This window comes from Hordeum vulgare, chromosome 7H, assembly GCF_904849725.1.
Source record: "Hordeum vulgare subsp. vulgare chromosome 7H, MorexV3_pseudomolecules_assembly, whole genome shotgun sequence".
Classification (NCBI taxonomy): domain Eukaryota; kingdom Viridiplantae; phylum Streptophyta; class Magnoliopsida; order Poales; family Poaceae; genus Hordeum; species Hordeum vulgare.
The window spans coordinates 173,209,421-173,216,121 of NC_058524.1; positions in this window are offsets into that span (position 1 = coordinate 173,209,421).

Sequence of the window (6,701 nt, forward strand, 5' to 3'; positions counted from 1 at the left end):
ATTGTTGATGCCGATGCTGAGGAGGAAGAAACACCAGCTGAGGTCCCTCCTTTAAAGAAGAAGCTTATGGCTGATGCCATGCCCAAGAAATCTGCACCAAAGCCTTCAGCTCCTAAGAAGCCTATAGCTTCCAAGAGGACTACAATTGACATACCTGCAGTTGTCAAAGAGAAAGGCATTGCTTCCAGAGCCCTTGTCGCAGAGGAAGAAGAGGATGCACCTATCCTTAAGAATCTAAGACCTCATGTGCCACTTCACAATGAGGCGCATCCAATTGTTGAAGACATCAAGAAGAGGAGAGATGTGGGGTTGAGGATGTGGAGAGCCATTGGTCACTATGCTATGAGGAGAAGAACTGCTGTTGATCCCCGATTTCACACAAGGGAACAACAAGATTTTTATGAGACTGTTTTGTTTGATAAGAGTCCTCCAGGCAGCGACATGAGATATGTCGACTGGGTATACATTAAAGTCAATGAAGATTTCTTTCCCCTTGTGATAGAAAACTTCAACGTTGTTGACATTGCAGAGTTTGTTGGCAGAGAGATGACTGCATGGAAAGATGAGATATGAATCCATAGTTGAACAATGGGACACTATCTTTGGTGCTCCAAAATAACGAGAAGAGGACTTGGATGTGGATTCAGATCCTAAGATGAATCACAATGTACAAGCCAGTGCCCAATGACTATATCCCGTCTCACAAGCTTGGCCATGTCTATTTTTTGTAAGTAGGAATAACCACTACAAACACTATCTTGAGACATACCCTGATGCCCAAATCAGGTGATGAAAAAATGATTAGAGGCTATTCCATCAACATGATACATCATTTAGACACCCACACTCGCTTCAAGGTGATGGATTTGATTGTTGAGGCTTTCTACTTCTTGAGCTTGTGTTAGTTTTCCCTTGAAGAGGAAAGGGTGATGCAACAAATTAGATAAGTATTTCCCTTAGCTTGTTGAGAACCAAGGTATCAATCCAGTAGGAGGAACAAGCAAGGCCCCAATCTTCGCACCTACACAAACAATCAAACACTTGCACTCATTGCTAAGAAGGGGTTGTCAATCCCTTCACGGTTATTTTCAAGGATGAGATCTGATAGAGATAGATATAAAAGATTGCTAGAACTAAAAGTTAAACAAAAGTAAATAAATGGCAGAAATATATTTTTGATATTTTTGGTTTAAAGATCTGAAAGTATAATATGGAAAATAGACCCCGGGGCCATAGGTTTCACTAGAGGCTTCTCTCATGAAGGAAAATAATACGGTGGGTGAACAAATTACTTTCGAGAAATTAATAGAAAAGAGATTAATTATGAAGATATCCAAGGCAATGATTATGCATATAGGCATCACGTCTGTGTCAAGTAGACTGAAACGATTCTGTATCTACTACTATTACTCCACACATCGAGCGACTCCTGCGTGCATATAGAGTATTAAGTTCATGAAGAACGGAGTAACGCATTAGGTAAGATGACATGATGTAGAGGGATAAACTCAAGCAATATGATGAAAACCCCATCTTTTTATCCTCGATGACAACAATGCAACGTGACTCGCTAGCCATATTTGTCACTGGGTGAGGACACCGCAAGATTGAACCCAAAATTAAGCACTTCTCCCATTGCAAGAATTACCAATCTAGTTGGCCAAACCAAACCAATAACTCAAAGAAACTTGCTAAGATATGAAATCATGCATATAAGAATTCAGAGAAGATTCAAATAATATTCATAGGTAATCTGAACATAAACCCACAATTCATCGGATCTTGAGAAACACACCGCAAAAGAGTATTACATTGGATAGATCTCCATGAAGAACATGAAGAACATGGTATTGAAGAACAAAGAGAGATAAGAAGCCATCTAGCTATTAGCTATGGACCCGTAGGTCTATGGTGAACTACTCACGCATCATCGGAGAGGCAACGGAGTTGATGTAGACACTCTTCGTGATCGATTCCCCCTCCGGCAGATTACTGGAAAAGGCTCCCAGGTTGGATCTCACGGGAACAGAGGCTCCCCGTGATGGAAAAGTATTTTTTGTTGTCGTTCTGGTATTGGGGGAATATTTGGGAATTTATAGGACGAAGATTAGGGTTAGGAGGTCTACAGGGGGGCCACAAGACAGCCCCCCTAGGGCGCACCCTGCAGGCTTGTCGTCTCCCGGCAGGTCTCCTTCCCCCTTCTCCAAGTTTGGCAGGTTTCTTCTGGTCCAAGAAAAATCATTCCACAGATTTTATTTCGTTTGGACTCCGTTTAATATTCCTTATATGCAATACTCAAAAATATGGAAAAAACAGAAACTGGCACTAGGCTCTAGGTTAATAGATTAGTCCCAAAAATAACATAAAATAGCATATTAATGCATATAAAACATCCAAAACAGATAATATAATAGCATGAAACAATCAAAAATTATAGATAAGTTGGAGACGTAATAAGCAACCCCAAGCTTAATTCCTGCTCGTCCTCGAGTAGGTAAATGCTAAAAACATAATTTTTGATGTGGAATTCTGCCAAACATATTTATCCATGTAATATTCTTTATTGTGGCATGAATATTCAAATCCATAAGATTCAAAAGAAAAGTCTAATATTGACATAGAAACAATAATACTTCAAGCTTACTAACAAGGCAATTGCATCCTTTTGAAATAACATGGCCTTAGAAAGTTATCCCTACAAAATCATATGGTCTAGCTATGCTCCATCTTCCCCCACACAACGTATCTAAATCATGCACAACCCCGATGAAAGTCAAACAATTGTTTCACACTCTTTATGTTCTTAAACCTTTTCAACTTTCACGCAATACATGAGTGTGAGCCATGGATATAACACTAAAGGTCAAACAAAATATGGTGGAGGTCACAAGAAAAAACGGAGAAGATAGTCTCACTTCAACTAGGTGTTGGAATATGCCCTAGAGGCAATAATAAAATGGTTATTATCATATTTCCTTGTTCATGATAATCGTCTGTTGTTCATGCTATAATTTTATTAACAGGAAACAGTAATACATGTGTGAATAAATAGACCACAATGTGTCCCTAGCAAGCCTCTAGTTAGCTAGCTCATTGATCAATAGATGATCATGGTTTCCTGATCATGGACATTAGATTTCATTGATAACGGGATCACATCATTGGGAGAATGATGTGATGGACAAGACCCAATCCTAAGCATAGCAATAGATCATGTTGTTCGTATGCTAAAGCTTTTCTAATGTCAAGTATCTTTTCCTTCGACCGTGAGATTGTGCAACTCCCGGATACCGTAGGAGTCCTTTGATACACCCAAAGCACTCCTACGGAATCTGGGAGTTGCACAATCTCACGACCGAAGGAAAATATACTTGACATTAGAAAAGCTTTAGCATACGAACAACACGATCTATTGCTATGCTTAGGATTGGGTCTTGTCCATCACATCATTCTACCAATGATGTGATCCCGTTATCAATGACATTTAATGTCCATGATCAGGAAACCATGATCATCTATTGATCAACGAGCTAGCTGACTAGAGGCTTGCTAGGGACACATTGTGATCTATTTATTCACACATGTATTACTGTTTCCTGTTAATACAATTATAGCATGAACAATAGACGATTATCATGAACAAGGAAATATGATAATAACCATTTTATTATTGCCTCTAGGGCATATTTCCAACAGTCTCCCACTTGCACTAGAGTCAATAATCTAGTTACATTGTGATGTATCGAACACCCATAGCATTGTGGTGTTGATCATGTTTTGCTCGCGGAAGAGGTTTAGTCAACGGGTCTGCAATATTTAGATCCGTGTGCACTTTACAAATATCTATTACTACTCTCTGGACCTGGTCCTGGATGGAGTTGTAGCGGCGTCGGATGTGCTTGGTGTTCCGGTGAAATCTGGGCTCCTTGGCTATGGAAATGGCTACAGTGTTATCACAGAAGAGTGTAATCGGACCCGATGCGCTTGGAACCACTCCAAGGTCGGTGATGAGCTCCTTCATCCGAATCCCTTCATGAGCTGCTTCTGAAGCAACTATGTACTCCGCTTCACATGTAGATGCTGCCACGACATCTTGCTTGCTGCTGCACCAGCTCACTGCCCCGCCATTCAAAACATACACGTATCCGGTCTGTGATTTAGAGTCATCCGGATCCGTGTTGAAGCTAGCATCAACGTAACCCTTTACGACGAGCTCTTCGTCACCTCCATAAACGAGAAACATCTCCTTAGTCCTTTTCAGCTACTTAAAGATATTCTTGACCGCTGTCTAGTGTTCCATACCGGGATCACTTTGGTACCTCCCTACCAAACTTATGGCAAGGTTTATATCAGGTCTGGTACACAACATGGCATACATTAGAGAGCCTAGGGCTGAAGCGTAGGGGACAGTACTCGTCTTCTCTCTATCTGCTACCATGGTCGGTGACTGAGTCTTACTCAATCTCATACAACTCTTCCTTAAGATACCCATTAAGGAACGTTGTTTTGACGTCCATTTGTCAAATTTCATAATCATGAAAAGAGGCAATTGCTAACATGATTTGGACTGACTTTAGCTTCGCTACGGGAGAGAAAGTCTCATCATAGTCAACTCCTTGAATTTGTCGAAAACCCTTTGCGACAAGTCGAGCTTTGTAAATGGTCACATTACCGTTTGCGTTAGTCTTCTTCTTGAAGATCCATTTATTTTCTATGGCTCGCCGATCATCGGGCAAGTCCACCAAAGCCCATACTTTGTTCTCATACATGGTTCCTATCTTGGATTTCATAGCCTCAAGCCATTTGTTGGAATCCGGGCCCGCCATTGCTTCTTCATAGTTCGAAGGTTCACCATTGTCTAACAACATGATTTCCATCACAGGGTTGCCCTACCACTCTGGTGCGGATCGTACCCTTGTGGACCTTCGTGGTTCAGTAGAAACAAGATCCGAAGCTTCATGATCATCATCATTAACTTCCTCTCCAGTTGGCATAGGCGCCATAGGAACAATTTCCCGCGCTGCGCTACTCTCCGGTTCAAGAGGGGGGTGTCATTACCTCATCAAGTTCTACTTTCCTCCCACTTACTTCTTTCGAGATAAACTCTTTCTCTAGAAAGGATCCGTTCTTGGCAACAAGGTTTTACCTTCGGATCTAAGATAGAAGGTATACCCAATAGTTTCCTTACGGTATCCTATGAATATGCATTTCTCCGCTTTGGGTTCGAGTTTTTCTAGTTGAAGTTTCGTCACATAAGCATCACAACCCACACTTTTAGAAACGACAGCTCAGGTTTCTTGCCAAACCATAGTTCATACAGTGTCGTCTCAACGAATTTAGACGGTGCCCTATTTAAAGTGAATGCTGTAGTTTCCAATGCGTATCCCGAAAATGATAGTGGTAAGTCGGTAAGAGACATCATAGATCGTACCATATCTAATAAAGTGCGATTACGACGTTCAGACACTCCGTTACGTTGTGGTGTGCCAGGCAGCGTCAGTTGTGAAACAATTCCACACTTCCTTAGGTGTGTGCTAAACTCGTGACTCAAATATTCTCCTCCACGATCAGATCGTAGACACTTTATTTTTCCGTCACGTTGATTCTCAACCTCACTCCAAAATTCCTTGAACTTTGCAAACATCTCAGATTTGTGCTTCATCAAGTAGATATACCCATACCTACTCATATCATCAGTGAGAGTGAGAACATAACGGTAGCCACCGCGAGCTTCAACGTTCATAGGACCACACACATCAGTATGTATTATTTCCAATAAGTCGGTTGCTCTCTCCATTATTCCTAAGAATGGAGTCTTAGTCATCTTGCCCATGAGGCACGGTTCGCATGTGTCAAATGATTCAAAGTCAAGAGACTCTAATAGTCCATCGGTATGGAGCTTCTTCATGTGCTTAACACCGATATGACCAAGGCGGCAGTGCCACAAGTATGTGGGACTATCATTATGAACTTTATATCTTTTGGTACTCACACTATGAATATGTGTAACATCACGATCGAGAGATTCATGAAGAATAAACCATTCACCAGCGGAGCATGTCCATCAAACATATCACTCATATAAATAGAACAACCATTATTCATTGACTTAAATGAGTAGTCGTCTCGCATTAAGCAAGACCCTGATACAGTATTCATGCTCAAAGCTGGTACTAAATAACAATGATTAGGGTTTAAAACTAATCCCGACAGTAGATGTAGAGGCAGCGTGTCGACGGCGATCACATCGACCTTGGACCATTCCCCACGCGCATCGTCACCTCATCCTTGGCGAGTCTCTGCTTATTCCGCAGTTCCTTCTTTGAGTTGCAAATGTGAGCAACAACACCGGTATCAAATACCCAGGAGCTACTACGAGCGTTGGTAAGGTACACATCAATAACATGTATATCATATATACCTTTAACGTTACCGGCCTTCTTGCCCGCTAAGTACTTGGGACAGTTCCGCTTCCAGTGACCTTTTCCCTTGCAGTAGAATCACTCAGTCTCAGGCTTGGGTCCATTCTTTTTCTTCTTCCCGGTATCTGGCTTACCGGGCGCGGCAACGGCTTTGCCATCTTTCTTGAAGTTTTTCTTACCCTTGCCCTTCTTGAAACTGGTGGTCTTCTTGACCATCAAAACTTGATGCTCTTTCTTGATTTCTACTTCTGCAGATTTCAGCATCGAGTACAACTTGGC